The 17,232-nt window shown below is 34.9% G+C and overlaps 1 protein-coding gene, 1 long non-coding RNA gene and 1 pseudogene across 4 annotated transcripts in view; 1 reads left to right on the top strand and 2 right to left on the bottom strand.

The window, feature by feature from the left end:
* The window catches only part of NT5C3A (5'-nucleotidase, cytosolic IIIA), a 46,126-nt gene that overhangs the window by 13,732 nt on the left and 15,162 nt on the right, over positions 1 to 17,232 (top strand). The window contains exons 1-2 of one of the 3 annotated variants that reach the window (XM_039862707.1): positions 13,108 to 13,268; positions 14,020 to 14,114. The exons of the other annotated variants lie outside the window; for them this stretch is intronic. The gene's annotated coding sequence lies outside the window, so the exon portion shown is untranslated. Of the gene's footprint in view, positions 1 to 13,107; positions 13,269 to 14,019; positions 14,115 to 17,232 lie in introns of those variants that run through there. 3 annotated transcript variants of the gene reach the window in all.
* LOC120602435 (uncharacterized) lies at positions 2,948 to 15,311 on the bottom strand. Its single transcript, XR_005652760.1, has 2 exons — positions 15,051 to 15,311; positions 2,948 to 3,325 (listed from the first exon to the last, which is right to left on the bottom strand). It is a non-coding gene; the product is annotated as an uncharacterized LOC120602435 (long non-coding RNA).
* On the bottom strand, positions 6,484 to 6,602 carry LOC120602619 (uncharacterized; annotated as a pseudogene).

Below are 17,232 nucleotides of genomic sequence, written 5' to 3'. Positions count from 1 at the left end.
CGTGGTAGCGTTAGAGCGCACCAGTGCTTCTCAGAGAGGTCCTGAGCAGCAGCAGCAGCATTTTGTGGGACTTTGTAAGACACCAGTTGTTTTGCTTCACTCTGGGTTTACGAATCAGAAACTGTCCCAGAGTGGAGGCCTAGCTGTCTGCTTTAACCAGCTCTCCAGGTGATTCTGATGCATGCTAAACATTGATGCATGCATTGAAGTAAACTATTCAAATCCTTGCTCCGAGCAAAATTACAAATTTTACAAGTCCTAGAACTTGGTTAATTGCTCAAAAATAGTCAAAACTGGGTCTGCCAATCAATTACTGTGTAAAGAGAAAAAGGTGAGGATGGAGAAAAACGGGCATTTTCATTTACTGTGTTGGGGGCGGTATACATTGGCTAAATAAATTATAGTGGATAGTTAAACTCTGGCAAATTTGTATAATTAAATGCTTTCAGCTGTTAAAAACAAGTAACTGTGTATTGGTTAACATTTTTAAAAGCTCGAAGGATAGTAACTTGGGGAAAGAAGTTATAAAACAGTTGTCCCAAGAGAGATACACTTGTACATGCTGTATGTCACTGGAAATTCTTGGGAAACTGCACCAGAAGTTGTTAGTTGTTCCTGGTGAGGACAGAACTAGGGAGGCTTCAGCTTTTTCATTCTTTAATGTTTCATACGGTTTGAAACATCATGAATATGTATTTTGTATATTTTTAAGAATTGGTTAATTAAACACAACATTTTTAAATGTTGGGACCACATTGTAGAAACATCTTTATTATAAGAGTAAAATATTTGTAATTAATTTGCTAAAAATACTTTCGTTTTTAAATAAGTGAGGACGATCTGGAACGCATTTTAGTATGATCAATCTGGAGGTGAGCGTAGGCGAGGGAAAAATAATTTTCCCTCTACCCTTCTAAATTCTCCTCTGGGAGCCCTCTAACAAAAGATTAACAAGAGAAAAGCAAACAGTTAAACAGAATTCAACCAAGTAAATATGAAGATCTAATGGGCTGTGACTCATGAATGGGGCACCGCCCCACCCAGCAACTAGAAGGGCCCTCCAAGGGTTGTACAAAATGGAAGGATTTTATAGGAAAAAGGATGGGGCAGGGGAGCTGTTAGCGAAAGAAAAGGATTATGTTGGGGCTGGGACATCTCTTCTGTGGGGGAATGGAAGGAGAAGGCTTTTAGTGGGTTGCCTCTTTCTGTGGCAGATGGGGAGGGCCTGTGTGTCAGATTACCTTATATGGTGCTTGGCTAGGACATTCCATACGGGTTGATTAAGATTATCTTTCTGAGACAGGTCGAAAATTCAGTTAGATCAGCTACTAAATATAGGTTTGGTATGATGGGCTTTTACCAAGAGTGACACCATTTTGGACCTGTGGGTTTTTTGTTTGTTTGTTTGTTTTTAAACAAAACAGAATTTAACATGTATATGTCAACATAAGAAATTTCCAGACCTGTAGAGAATTTTTATGAGTCTATTTGAGCCAAAACTGAGGACAGTTGCCTGGAAAGCAAGATCTCAAATGCTCTGGAGAATGACAGTTTCGGTTTATTTGTTTGTTTGTTTGTTTATTTATTATTTTTTTAGGTGAGGCAACTCCGTTGACCTCAGAGATTGCAAGGACCTTGTCATCTTACAATCTCTTATTTTTTATTTTTTGCACCTACAGCACCTGGTCTTCCTAGGTGGTCTCCCATCCAAGTACTAACCAGGCCCTCCCCTGCTTATCACAGTTTATTATATGCATTTGAAATTAAGGAGGGAACCTTAGGAACCTCAGGAAGATTATATGAGGGTGGGAGAAAGCAGGGGAGATTGGATTACAGGAGAGTTAACAAAATTATGGGCTTTCTTGAGAGATTACACTCAACTTCAAAGATGTGTTAACTCAGATTCACAAGAATCATAGGCAGGGCTCGCTTAAGGCAAAGAGAAATCTTTTCCAAAAAAATTATAGGCCTGGGGCGTGACTACCCACCATGATCTACCAGGTTAGGAATTGTGATCAGATTGCCTGTGAGATTACTTTTCATAGAACCCCCTTTTTGTCCCCGTATATTCATGGAAAAATAAATAACTCTCAATTCTCATTTCGTTTAGAATTATAGCATCTACAATTAAGACAAAAGAGATAAGGCTATGGGGTGGGGAGGAGGAAAAGTCTGGTGAACATGAGTCCATATGCACATGGGCCCATATACAGATGTAAGTCAGCTCCTCTCTACTGACTTAAACCATCCTTCCCTTACTGGTACAGAGAAGATACCCTGCAAACAGAGATTTTCTTTCTGAATGTAAATTCCCCCTCTCCTGTGTCTGTTGTTTCTCCGAATGATCAACTCAAAATAATACTCGTGCTAAAGAGGCATATGTTGTGGCATATCCTGCCGTTCTCAAGGAGCAGGAATTAAAATAAGCCCGGATTAAAGATGATGAAATCCTGGAGGACTATGGGAGCATTAGAAAGGAGACAGGAAAGAGATAGATTGTCAAGGTGAAATGCATAAGACTTTATAATTTTTGCAAAGTGTTTTAGATTTTCCTTAATTTCTCATAGCAGTTTGGATGTTCCCTATAGTTTTTAATCATTTCCACATAGCCCTCCTTTGTTTGCATTTAAAATAATTCAGGTATCACAATATGTAGACTTCTTGAATTAAGAAGCATATAACTAATCTTAAATCTTATTTTAACCCTTATTCTCTTTTAAATTAGAGGTTGTAATTTATATTTTTGGTTTAACAATTTTTTGAAAGCTAATGTCATGAACCTTATCATGGTAGATTTTTTTCCTCTTTAAAACTAGCAGAGAAATGCATACAATTCTGCTTTTCTGTCAGCAGGTGGCAGACTTCTCCCTTTGCTATTGATATTGAACTTGAGTCAGCCTGCCTGTGCTCATTGGCCCAAAGATAATGCACTAGCAGCAGTTTGCAGTACAGAAAGAAAAAATAATTTAATATTGAATTGGCCAGTTGACTCTCCGATGGAATGTAGGTTACAGATAATGTAGAAAAAAATCACAAGACACTGCGGGTTAGGGAGTTTGGGGTTGTGCTGGGAGCTCATTGTTCCGAGGTGGGGTAATAAATCATTTCTTCAGGTCTTGAGGATAGTTCTGAGTTCTTGTTCTGTCGTGCCTCTGTCTGATGTCATGCAGAAGTAGCCAGGGGGTCATTCCACCTTAGGGCTCAGGAGCCGAAACATGGATCAAGATGTTATCTTTAGCTTGCCAGAGGTCCACTTGGTCAGGTTCCAGCTACTGTCTTCTGCTACCTCAGGGATTGCCGATTATCCAGGGGAAAGGCTGGATTTCTGAGGGGGAGGAGGAAGGGGGAGAGGGAGAGGGAGGTGATTTCTAGAGCTAGGATTTAAAACTAAATTTAAATAATAGCGATCCTCAGTTTCACTGGATAGCTATATTTCTAAATTCCCTTTCTTCTTTATGCACTTTTGTTTATTCTCTTGGTGTTGCTTAAACCCATCAATACAATCTCAACCAAGTGACAAGGGGAAAATTGTGAGATGTCTTGAATTAAATTACATCAGGTCAGAGGGTGGAAGAGACAAAAAGCGGTTAGCTAATCAGTTAACTGCTGGGCAGAACCAACAGAAGACTGCTCACACTCCGGAGTGTATGTTGGAATTTTGGATCAAGTTTCAAGTGGCTATTTCCATGATTATCTAAAAAAGAAAGAACGGCCAGGCAGCCATCAAACCCCAGGAGCCTCTGATTCTTCAAGTTTCCAGTCCCACGCCCACAGCTAATACAGAGGAGCAAACACTTCTTCCTTAGTAATTCACGCGCCTGTCGGAGAACGAGCCCTGCTTCACTTTCTCCCCCCTCTTTTGTCCTAAAGCTGATGCAGATTTCAGAACGACGTGCGTCTTTCATCCCCCTGCTTCTGTTATGGCGCGAACGATGCTAAGACCCACGGAGCCAAATGAGATGAATTATGAGCCTTTGTTAGCCGGCTGGCGACTGACTCTCTACCACACAGGGTTAGAGGAGATCAGCCCCGAGCTTCCAGAGGAGGCAGCTTATAAAGCCTCCAACTATATCCTTGAATAAGCAGATTACAAGAAGCAGAAGTTAGCCGTTAACACTTTGTACAAAGATAAATGTATCCGGGGAACTCTCAGATCAAACAGGGCCTAGTAGACAGTTTTATCATCTGCACCTTGGAATGTTGTGCTTCTCCTGGGGCCGGTGCCTGGAGATACCACCTCCCTGAAACTGGAGAATTTCCACTTTTACACTTCGTGTGTAAAACTTGCCGACTCCAGGACGGTTGTCTTTTTTCACCTGGCCACGCCATAGAGTCGGACTCCATACCCCTGACCGGGCTTTTGTTTGGTAGCAATAGCCTCATAAACGCTTTCTTTTAAAAAGACTTCGGCCTTGGAAGTTAAAATTTTTTAAATGAGTATGACAGTCTTCTGTCATTGTAGATGTTAAGTGCCGTTTGCTTTTTTCCCCCATATATGTCGTCTTCCTCGTTTTCAAAGTATTAGTAAATTACAAAATTGTTTAGCAGTAGATTGGAGGATTGCTTAAATTATTTGGCAAGTTCCTGCTTATAAGTAGGTGGAAGTAGATAGTTACATGTGGGTTCCTGCAAGATCCTTCCTGCCCCCGATTTATCTGTTCCACAGACTTGTCATGACACAGCTCTCTCATTTACTTCACTTCAAATATCCCACTCACAACAAGAAAAAGAAAAAAGAAAAAAAAACCCACAAATGTCCCATTCAGGATCTGAGTTCAGAATATTGTCATTAAAAAAATTATCATGTTTTTACATGGTTTTTCCCCATAATGGTTTGGCGGTTTATCTAGATTACTCTGTCAAACCATTAGGGTTCTAAGGAAATGAGACCGTGGATTGATTCTGATGGAGAGAGACGGGAAAAGTTTGAGAACCTAAGCATGATAGAATAGCGAAATGTTACAAAATAGAAACCCACTGAAGTTATCTTAAGAAAAAAGAGGGCTACACTGGATCTAGAACTAGAAAACAATTAGAAATGGCTTCTCATTTGGGTTAATTTGGCCTTGTCCTATTATCCTGTAATCAGGAAAAAGGAACTTAAATTTTGGGCCAAGTACACCCTGCATGTTTACTTTATTTAATTCTTAAAACACTGTCCAGCTGGTAGTTATTGTAATTTTCTATTAACTTGCCTAGGAACTAGCTAGTAAGTCGCAGAGCCAGCATTCAGGCTGATTCTAGCTCTCTGATGCCTTTTGGTGAAGCATGCTCCCCAGATGGGATGATAATTCTTTAGGAAAGTGTTTCCATGTTGCTGATCTTTGAAAATGTTCTCTCCAAGCTAATTAAATACTTTATTCTGTTTTGTCTTTTGTGGACAACTACGTACTATCTATATATGATTTTCCCTATCCTACCAAAAGTAGGATAGAGAAATCTACCTAGTGTTCCATAATTATTGTTCTATTATTCTCTGTGTATTATAAGTACTGTGGCTTATCCAGTGTATATATATACAGTATTTTCTTTCCTTTAATGAGTTATATAATCTGTGATTTGAATATTAGACTGTCTTGTAAGGGGATGAGGTGGTGTATGTTTGAGAGTTTAGTATGTAGTCAGTAAATCCTTGGTTCATGTTTTGGTGCTGTCACATTCTAATGGGTTGGCCTCAGACAAGTTATTCAGTAAATGTCAATTCTCTTATCTTCTCCCTTCTGTTAATAGACAAAGCTGTTTTTTCCCCCAACTTTTAGATATGGTGTTTTCTTATCATAGGTTCAGATTAAGTAATGCTTTTAAAAATGATCTCTAATCAGTATTCTGTTTGAGCCCTCAGATTTGGATATAAAAGCAGACTGTCTAGTATATTATAAACTTTTTTAAAGTTAAAAAGATTAGCAATAGGGAGATGTCCAGCATTAAGCCACATTTTGAGCAACAGTTTGTAACCTGAACATCTGTCTACCTGGGAAACAGGGTCTAATCCCCGCCCAGGATACCTGCTGTCATCGTTGTAGGTAGTTAAGCTGACCCAGGTAGCACGCTAGGAGTCTTGGCATATGTAATTATATCGTTTTCAGTTACTGAAATTTAATTTCACTAAAATTGTATGAGAAACTAGAGTTATTATAAAGGATAAAGCTTCCATATGTGTTTCACTTAGTTTTGAATGCCGTCCGTCTAATACATTTACAAGAAGAGATAATGTGATTCACTGTAAATTAAAAAAAAATTAACTCATAGGGTCCACACATGAATTTCCAATCATGTGACTCAGCTTTAGGGAAGTTTTGATAATTAAGGACTCATGTGTTACCTGAATTAAGATCCAACTTTTTGTAAGGAGTTTGTCCAATTTTATTTTTTTATTATTTTTTTATATATATATATTTTTAATTTAGTCAAGGCAGCCCTTGGTTGACCTCACAGATTGCAAGGACCTTGTCAGTTTACAATCCCTTATTTTTTCATTTTTTATGCCTAAAGCCCCTTGTCTTCCTAGGTGGTCTCCCATCCAAGTACTAACCAGGCCTGACCCTGCTTAGCTTCCGAGATCAGACTGGATCAAGCTTGTTCAGGGCAGCATGGCTGTAGATGGAGTTTGTCCAGTTTTAATTATTTATGTATTTTAAGCTCCATTTCCTCCTTCATTCTCTTTTTATTTTTGATATAATATGTACTGTTATAAAAATAAATAAACCTAAATAAGTGAAAAGAGGTAATTTGGAATTTTCTCCACCTTAAAAAAACACTTTTAAATAAGCATACTCCTTTCTCTATGCATACAAATATTAAGTATCATTTTTTCCCCAAATGAGGTCATACTGTAAAATTGTTTTTAACAAGATTATTCAGTTATTTATTTCTTAATAAATTTATGCTCATCTTAATAACTATTATATTACTTCATTATTATGCCATATACAGATATCATAATTTGTTTAGCAAGTTGTTCATTGTTGAACATTTAGATCATTTCCTGGTTTTCATTATGATAATGGATCAGCGAACATTTTTACAGCAGCTGTGCATGTCCATGATTGTTTGTTTAAAAGGCATTGCCGGCCGAAGGGGCCTGCACGAATCTGAGGCTTTTGAATGTGCTGCCAGGTTACCCTCTGGAAAGACTGTACTGGTTTACATTGCCACCAGCATCATTTTCAAGTACCTGGCTCCCTGCTTTCCTGGGAGTAGGTATCATTTTTTTCTCATCTTTCCAAATGAGAATATTTTTGAAAGTATTTGTTACTTTTGAACTTGCACTTTTAAAAATAGTTGGCCATTTATTTTCTTCTTTTCTGAATCATCCGAGTTCTTTTTCTTGATTTGCAAGGGCTCTTTATAAAATGATTTTAAGCATGAGAGTATGTTAGAAATACATTTTCCAAGTGTTCTTTGTCTCACTTCCATTTTTGAGCAATCTAAATGTGACCTTCCTTTTCAAATCTTTAAATGGCTTCGTTAAACCAACGTACTAATTCTTTAGAATATTTTACAGAGCTTAATTTGCACATGACTCCTCATTTACACACTGTGACTTCATTCTATATCCATAATGGGAGGAGAATATAACATAATGTTTGAATAGTTTGTATGTCTTACTCATCAGTTTACCCTCCCAGCTATAGAATGAGGAAGGCTATTACAGGAAAAACAGTAAGATATGATTTTGCCCCAGTGGACAATTTTCATTTACCTTGATACACATGACTTACCAGATGCCATGTTCATTTCCTTCAAAGATGTAGTAGCATTATATACTTTCACTTTCTTATATTTTGGAACATGTAACTTAAAAAAAAAAAATCTTTGTTTTTTTTTTCTAGGTGTATGACATATTCAATTACAGTAAATTTAGTAAAATACCAAAGAGTGTAAAGAAGAAAATGAAATCACATGTGGTCCTGTCATCCCTCTGTGATGACTGTTAATTGATTCTTGGCATATATTTGATTCAGTCATGTTTGAAGATTATTATACTATTGAATTTTGTTTGTTACTAGTTTATTATTTAACACTTCTGTCTGTATTCAAAAGTGAAGTTAGGTATGTTTCCTCTCCTTGTGCTATCTTTGACAGGCTTGTTTCAGGGTTTTATACTAATTAGTTTCATAAACGGAATTTGATAGCTTAACTTTTTATGTGTTTTTAAATAGTTTGTTAACCTAGCAAAGGAGACATTCGAACCTTAAAAGTTTAAAAGAGCTCACCAGTAGAAAACCTGACCATAAAGCTGTTTGAAGGCTGTAAGTTCTATTCTGATGGCATGTATCATATTGTTGAATATAATATGTTATCACAACTTTTCTAAAGTTAAGTATTTTGATTTACCACATTGAGTTTACAGATATTCAAGGAAGTTTTGAAAGAGCTGGATTTTGTTATTTTTTTCTACTTATGTACTTTTTTCGTTATTAAATAATCATTGATTTTATTGAAATACTTGAATGAACAAGATGTGAAAAAAGTGAAATACAAGTAAATTAATCTATTTTCCAACATTTTATTATGAAAAATTTTAAACATACACAAAAATTGGAAGAGAAATCTATTTAACCCCTAAAAATATATATTAAAAAAGTATACTCTTTAGGTTCTCTTCAAATGTATAAACATTTAAAAAAACTTTATATACTGTTAAAACTCAAGTTATCACCCACCACTCTTTCATATAATTTTTAATAATTCTTTGCTATAATTGTTTATGAACTTAAATCTCTTTCAAAAATAATTTTCTTCATCATTTTACCTTATTTTTTAAATGAGTTTGGTACAGCAAAAGGGTGTATTAAGTCTTTGCACTCTCCATTTACGTGTATTGGATATTATACACCAACAATAAAATAAAAGCTTAGATAGCATAACCTTTTTGCCATTTTTAATATATCTCATACCAAAATAGCAATTCTGAACAATATTGTTTCTTTTCAACAAACAGAATACCAACTGTGTAATGTGGAAGGAGTCCAAAGTTAAAACAATTTTTCATCTTGTTCCATTTCAGGCACAGAGATCCAGATATAAAATGGAAACAATTTCAGTACTAAGCATCTTGAAATATCAGAACATAGTGCATTTGAAAGGAGAGCTAAGAAAGACACCCTTCATTTATGATACTGTCTTACATCCAGTTTTCTTGAACTTGACCTACCTATTGCAACATAAGTGGCATTTTTTTCTAAAGGAGTTTAAACTAGGGAATTTATTACTTTTTAAGTAAGAAAGTAAAAATGATATAGACTATGTTAGAGAACTTCATTTGAGTTCTGAAAATTGAGTTACTCAATCCTAGAGTTCTGCATAGAATTTTTAAGAAATACATTGAGATTAGAACCATAGATTTTCCTCAATTTGAATATATGTGTGTAAATTCATAAGTATAGCAATCAGCTTCGCTAACAGTCATCTAACAGGATAAGTTTTGGGAATGATTTTAAATGAGAAAAACTTATGAGAAAATCTACCTGCTGTCCATTTTGCAAAATGTAATAATTTATTGTTTCATCTTTGTTTTTGCTCCTTAAACATTTAAAACTATATTCATGTAAGCATTTATAGCAATTCTATTTTGAGCACTCACTGTGTTAGTTGACTGTTGTTCTTTTCAGAGAAGTTTTAAGAGAAGTCAGATGCCTAGACCGATGTTTTGCATGTTTAAAAAAATCATCTTTCTGTTTACATTATGCAGCAATTATCAGGAACAAGTTTTGTAAGAGTCCATATACAGAATATTATTGCCTACTCAATTGTCTTCCTTATTTGACTTTATTGTTTTGTTTGAAATAACTTCCTGGGGTGTCAGCAAGTTCATATTGAAGTTAAAAATACATTCCATGGCCAAATAATTGGATTAATTAAACTGAGTTAGTAGTTAAATCTGAGACTGGATTATTGAGAAATAATACCATAGGCTTTATGTGGGATTATGAAGTGATTTCTTTCATAGACAACTATTAATTAATATAATACCTTTATTCCTTTTACTTCCCTATCCCAAGATCAAAGGCAAAATGAATTAATCAATTGACAGATTTGATTTCCGTGGGCTTTTCTGTTTTTTCATTAACTCAAAATTTCGAGAAATTTTTTGATGGCAGTATATGAAGTGATTATAGGTTTTTAAATTGCTTGAATAATTGACAGTATCTTAAATGCTGTAATTAATTACTCAGAAGTACAAATGGATATCTCCTTCTCCATTGATAAAGACAGTCGTTTTTAGTGTTATAAAGGGAGAAAAAATCTTCCAAAGATTTGAGTCCTGTGTGAGAAGTTCTCTTCTCTTTGGCATGTCAATTTCGGGTCTCGAGTTTGCATTAGGAGTGATACGTGAGTGACTTCAGTTTTTATGACAGTGAGTAAAGAAACACCAAGGCAACCGGGCCCAGTCACTGTGTCCAGAGATGAAAGTCCATTGTGCTGATAAAGTGACTGCCTTTAATGACTTCTTTTTAGGTCCTTTATATCCCTTCTCAAAGGAAAAAAAAAAAAGTATCCTAGAGCTATTTGAAACTAAATTTATTTTCTTTTATTCTGTGCTTTGCTTGTATCCTGTTCCTTTTCTGTGGCACAGTTTCAAAACATTCTTAGTTGTAGACATCTCTAGCCCTCTTATGTGTTATGTGTATAGTGTCGACTGGAAACAGCGAGATACAGTAAGAAAAATGTGTTCCAAGTTCCTGTACATAAGTCACAGAAGTAATAAGTAACAGCTGCTCCAACGCTTACATTCCTAACTATTAAAAACTTGGGGAATTCTTATCTTTCTCTTAAGGCTATACTGATTAAAATAAATTAGTATGTATATAAAGGGCCATTCCATGCTGCTGAGGCTGACACACAGGGTAAGAAACTGCTGGGAAAATGTTAGTGCTCCCTGGAGGGACACCCCACTAGATAACCATCGCACCTCACTGCATTTACATACTTGCTGGAATTAAAAGGCAGAAGTTCCCTATAGGCAGGAAGCATTACCCTTATTTCCTGTCTTCTCTACTCTCCTTTGACCAGCAGGACTGGACACCAGCAGTGCCAAAGCCATCTTCTTCCCTTAGAGACCAAAGCACCTCCATTAGCCATCTTTCTGTGTCGTAAAGTACTTTGATCTTTTTCCACCAAAATTGGACTTTTGCTATAGGTACTCATAACTTTTTCACTCAGTAGTAGATCACGTGCACCTCTAAATCTGTAAATGTTGATCTCACAGAGCAGTACTATCAAGTGATTTACAAGCGTAGATTCTGAAGTCAAAGAGACCTGAGTTTGAATTCATTTCTGCCACTTGCCAGGTACAAGCCTTAATTTATTCACCTGCAAAATGAAGATAATGATAGCGCATACCTTTTAAGGTTATGAGTAGTGTATGAGATGAGGAATATCAAATACTTAGAAGTATCTGGCACATAGTAAATACACAATAAATTTCAGCTATTTGTAATCATTTTTGAGAACTGTATAATTTTATATTTTATGTGTTTACCACAGTTTATTCACCTTTCCTGTATTAATGAACATTTAGATATTGGGCATTTAGGTTGTAAAGTTTCCCAGTATTACAAAACAGCTCTACAATATACATCTATCTTTCCAACTAAATAATTGTGGACTGCCATATTTCCTTAGAATAAATTCCTTAGGACACCGAGTTAGTGTGTTACAGGGGATGTATATTTCTAAAGATTTTAGTAGTATTTCTATGTAGGCCTCCAAAAAGGTTGTGGAACTCTAACTTCAGCATCCTGTTGTCGTTGTTATTGTTTTTGTTGTTATGAAAGTTGATTTATCTTAAGTCATTCATCTTTCAAAGTGATATCTTTAAAAATTCTTACCACTGCTAACTATATTAATATATTACAGTACAGTTAGGTCATCATATTCATACAAAAGTATTTTCAAAATGAATTGCCCTTGAGCTTCCATTAGTACAGTATAAAAGATTTTCCTCTTAGAGGAATGTTTTGCTGTGATTCTTTTAATCTTATTAAAATAAGATAGCAATGCCAAAGTTTTAACATTTGATAGACACCAAGTTTGGCTAATTTGTTAATGACCTTTTTTTAAAGCAATTTTTTAAATTCTTGGGTTGTTTTTAACAAAGAATGTTACTTCACAAAGTTTGGTTGCCGAAGTGTTCTCTGGGTTTGATTTCTCTTGAGTATAAACACGAGAACGCTAATGTGAAAATGTATTTTTAAGTAACTGTAGCTTAGCTGTGTTCCTGATGATAAAACTGGCTGCAGCTTGATTTATCAGGCGCTAACACATGCTATTAGTGTTTTGCAATCCCATTACTTGGGTTAAAAGCAAGACTAAGGTTCTCTTAAAGGTTAAAAATACTTTTCTTCACAACAATTCGACTGCTTTTATTTCCAGCAGGAAAGGAACTTTTTCAATTTTTTTACCTATAAAAATTAGTTTTCACTGTGTTCACATTTTTTAAGCAAGTCCATGCATGCGTGGTCTTGGTAAAATTTACAAACAATGTAGAACTATGTGAAGAAAACATAAAAATCACATTAAATCTCACCGCCCTGAAATAAAGACTGTTTTTTAACATTCTCTTAGTCATACATATGTGCATCATGTCTGTTTTTACATTTTTAAAATGAGCTGATCTTTTAAAAATTGGTAAAATACACGTAACAAAAACTTACCATTTTAACTAGTTTTAAGTGTACAGTTCTTGTCACTAAGTGCATTCACATTTTTGTGCAGCCATTATCACCAACCATTTTCAGAATTCCTTCCATCTTCCGAAGGGAAAATCTGTACCCATTGAGCAATAGAGCCCCAGCTCCCCTCCCCCGGCTCCAGGCAACCACAACCTAATCTTTTCTCCTTTGTATTGAAATATAATATACAGGAAAATGCACATACGACAAGTACACAGACAACCACACACACACACACAAAAACCCACCACGAAGAAGGATGTAGTTGTGTTAATATTAAAGTTCATTTTTTCTTTTCAGAGCAAGCTGCCGGTGCTCTGACAGTACAGATTTGCCTTCTCTTAACTGTTGCAGTATTTCATCCGATCATGTTCCGTAGACTGACTGGTGATGAGCTCAGAGCTAGCAAGCCTGTCACCCAGAGCATAATAAAACGCTGTGTAGTAATGCATCACAAGACTGTTTTTGCGTAGAGCTTAGTTTAGCCAAGGCTTTTGGAACCGCCCCCCAGTTGCACCTTGCGCTATATTAGTACTTCTCAGACAGGAAGAATTTTCTTTTGCTGGCGTAGCTCGTCCGGTTATCTTCGGGGTAAGTGTGTGTGTGTGTGTGTGTGGTGTGTGTGTGTGTTCAGTCCATGTAAACAAATGGGTTTCTCTTGTTTAACTTTGTTTGATTCTTATTTAGTTCAGTATCTGATTAAAATTTTAGGCATTTAAAAACAAATTAAGGAAATAAAAATAGAATGATCTAATATAATGCAAAACTTCTTTATAGGTTACAAGTATCTGAATATGTAGAATTTTGCAGTGTCTTAGGTTTTGGAAATTAGAATTTATAAGATCTAATTTTAAGTGCTTCTTGTTTGACATGTAGATGTTAAGAAGCAGCAAAATACCCTCAGGAATCTGTTTTCAAGGGGAGGAAAAACACTGTAAGATCCAGTTTTGTTGTCCATTCAGTTGCTATGTGACTCAGTTTTGCTGGTAGCTACCTGCTTTGTGTGTCTCTAGGATTAAGAACTATTTATTATGGCTGGTAATAAAGATAATTAATTTTTATTTTGTGCTTCTGAGCTTTATCCAGGATATCATGGAATAGGACTATACTACTGTGTTTTATGAATTGATAAAAACTGGATTACTGTCTCTAAGGCCAATTATATATTAAAAATTAAGATTCAAACATATATTAGCATAAAAGCCTAGGACATTATGACTAGGTTAGATTTAAATAATTGAGTTTGCCTTCTTTTTTTAAAGGTTTCTTTTTTTTTAATCAGGAAAATTAGATACTGCACAAGACCATTTTTTAAAGCAGTTTACTTGGTTTTTATTGGCAGCCTGTATGCAAGCGCGCATCTCTGGATATTGCTTGTCACCTATGCTGTTGTTCTAGGACAAAGTCAAGGACAGAAGAACTCAGAGTGCCTTAAGGGTAATCAGTATAAATTACTTAATTTCCCTGTGCCATAGCTTAACTCATCTGAAAAATGCTGTTAGACATTAGGGTAGTGCATGTGGGGAGAATAGGTGAGTAAATAAATTTTAAGCTCTGGAATTGTGTATTTTCATAAGTATCCACAAAATTCTTACCAAGAAGTCAAGTTTTATTATTTAAGAAAATTGGTATAAATTGCCAATTTCTAAATAACTAGTCTTAAAAATCTGTTTTTCTTCTCTTTCCTTTACCTCCTCTTCCTCTCCTACCTTCTGCTGTTCAGTTTCATTTTTCTTTTATGTCTGTATTGAGAAAGTTTCACTTTCTGGTTCGTGCATTTTTTGTCACTGCTGCCTTAAAAATTTAACTAGAGAAAATTATTTAAACACCCCAAGAAACTGATTTACAATGCTATGGAAATAACGAACTTGTAGTTTGATATTTTCATGTGCTAATTACCTTAAGAAAGTGTCATTATTAAAAACCCAAGCTTGAGACAAGTAAAACAGGTTGCTGGAAAAGTACAGTAAAATGGATTAATCATGGATGTTTAGTACTGTAATATATATTACTGTAATATATCCACTTGGCTATTCAAAATTTCATTTCTTTATTGGCGTGTAGTTTAAACGAGCCTGCAGTTATCCAAATCAAAGCAGAATCATAACTTTTGAAGCTAATTATAGTAATGAATTCAATTTTTCACTTTTCATAAGAGAATCAAATGGGCCTTTAAAAGTTTTCAATTTGCATTCAGATACTTTATAATTTGTTTTATGGCAAGTAAATATTTTTTATGTAGACATAGAATTTATCAGTCATTGATTTGTAAATACCTTTTCAAGGTAAAGTTAGTTATGTCAGAATGAAACACCACGAGACCTAAAAGTTCCACTTATCAGGTTTGTGCTATTCAAGTGAAGAAGTTCTTACCTCTCGCCGAAGTCTTTAGATTTGTCCTACATCTTCCTTGTCATGGACACTGTTGCAGTAGAGACCTTAATCTCATACAGAAAGTGCAGTTATTTTCCACCTTCCACATTTTTCAGTCCCCACTGAAAAATTCCAGAGACTTAGAACTTCAAAACTTCCTTTGAAGAGAGTTCATAGTTCAAGGGTGGTATTTTCTATTTTTGAACATGTCTTCTACACTTGGTGTGTTTTTCCAGCAACTCTTCTCCTGAAGCATCTGCAACAGATGACTGTTGGCAAAGTAAGCTAGAACTTTATATACCAAGTATAGGTTTACAAGCCTATTGGTTTAAAAATACCCTGCCCTAATTTTCTGTGTCTTCTTTAGAATAGTGCCAGAATGCTGACATTTATGCCTTAATTAGTCTTTACACTTTTATAATGATAGAGACCTTGGGCTGATTTTTGTATTAGGACTGCAATATCACTTTATGTGAGATTATATTTGAACGAGGATAAATTCTGGACAGATTGCCAATGAGGAGGATTGGGAAGAATGAACAATCTGCAGTTGGAATTTGCATTGTATCCCTGAACTGTTAGGTTTACTTAACAAAAATAATGTGCTAAAGTTGCAAATTTAGTAGTTGTAATTTTTTTTCTATTAGCAAATTTTTGGTTACTTTGTTTTCTTTTGCATTTTGTTCAAATAAAATTTGACAAGACCATGAGAAAGACAATTACTCTTTCACCTACTAACACTGGCTTTTTTCCTTTTCTTTTTTCTTTTCTTTACTAAGCATTAATGCTCCAGAAAGAGCCATACTTAGGGATTGTTAATGGAGAGGAATTGGGCTGCTTGGCCATGTGTAACAAAAAGAGCTTAGATTCCCAGATATTAAAATATGTTCTTCACTGCTTGAATTGTTTTTGTTGGGCTTTTCCAGTGTTTCACAGAATATGTAGTATTTTTGTAAACTCTATTGTACTTTTCCACATTCTCCTTCCTCTTTTTCAAGCTAGTAAATGGTTTTATTTAAATAATGCCTTCTGAGAAATCTAGACTCTTTTTCAGATATCAAACATGTATGTTTTGGTTTCTTCTATAAATGGAGAAACAGACTTGCAGACAGCTTCTGTTGACACTTTTGTTTAAGCTAGAGGACACTGACAGAATGCAGACAGATCAAAGAACGGTTACTTAGATTTGACTGTGTGCTCAACTATATAGTCATCTAAAGACTACTAACCCCCAGCTACCATTATAATTACATTTTGAGGTTGGCGATCAAATGTTGTATGAGTTATATAGAGTATACGTATAGATAGATAAATAATAGATACTATATTATTTTTCCGATGTGAAAAATTGGAGGCATATTACTATTTGGAAATACTTTTGACGCAGCTCTAAGATGCCATCAGTTATAAGACTAACAACCTTCTTGAGAAAGGAGGGAAAATGCTTTTTTATATGACATTTCCCAGTTTTGTTTTATGCACTTAAAATGGAAGGTGAGGGGATGGATTTTAGAATTTGAGGGAATTATATATATATATATATATATATATATATATATATCTGCTATAACTAGAGTTTAAGAAAAAGTCAGATTTTTTTTCAACTAAGTTGCCCTTTTTAAATAGGGTTTTATTATAAAATTGTACTTTTCTAGAATAAAGTAAAAGTAAAGTCATTGAGGACCAAAAAGTAAATAAGTAATTTTCCCTTAAGATTTATACTGCAAAAATGAAAAAAAAAATTACAATAATAAGAGATATTTAAAAAACTGTTTCTTTTGATTTAAAAATAGATGCATATAAATTTCCCCCAAGTCCCTAAAATGATCGGTTAACAAACACTACCACATATCTATTTTGTGCCAGACACTATGCTGGATTCAGACAACTCATCTTAGTCACATCATTTTATAAAATTAAAGATTTTAATATGAGAAAATTAAAGAATAAATTTGACTTTTGTATATCATGTTTCTCTTTACATTCTTCTTAGATATTCCTTCATCGATTCAGTAATAGTAATACATAATTTCCCCACAAACTTCATCCTTACGTGTAGAGAAATGTTGATGAAATGTTCTTACAGTACTGCATTTTTTTGCAACTATATACTTTAACTCTATTCATATCTTATTAATACCATACAAGTTCTCACAGGAGAGCTGCAAATCCTCCATGAAAA

This window comes from Pteropus medius, unplaced genomic scaffold (assembly GCF_902729225.1).
Source record: "Pteropus medius unplaced genomic scaffold, Ma_sr-lr_union100, whole genome shotgun sequence".
Lineage (NCBI taxonomy): Eukaryota > Metazoa > Chordata > Mammalia > Chiroptera > Pteropodidae > Pteropus > Pteropus medius.
This window is presented reverse-complemented; position numbering and strand designations above follow the sequence as displayed.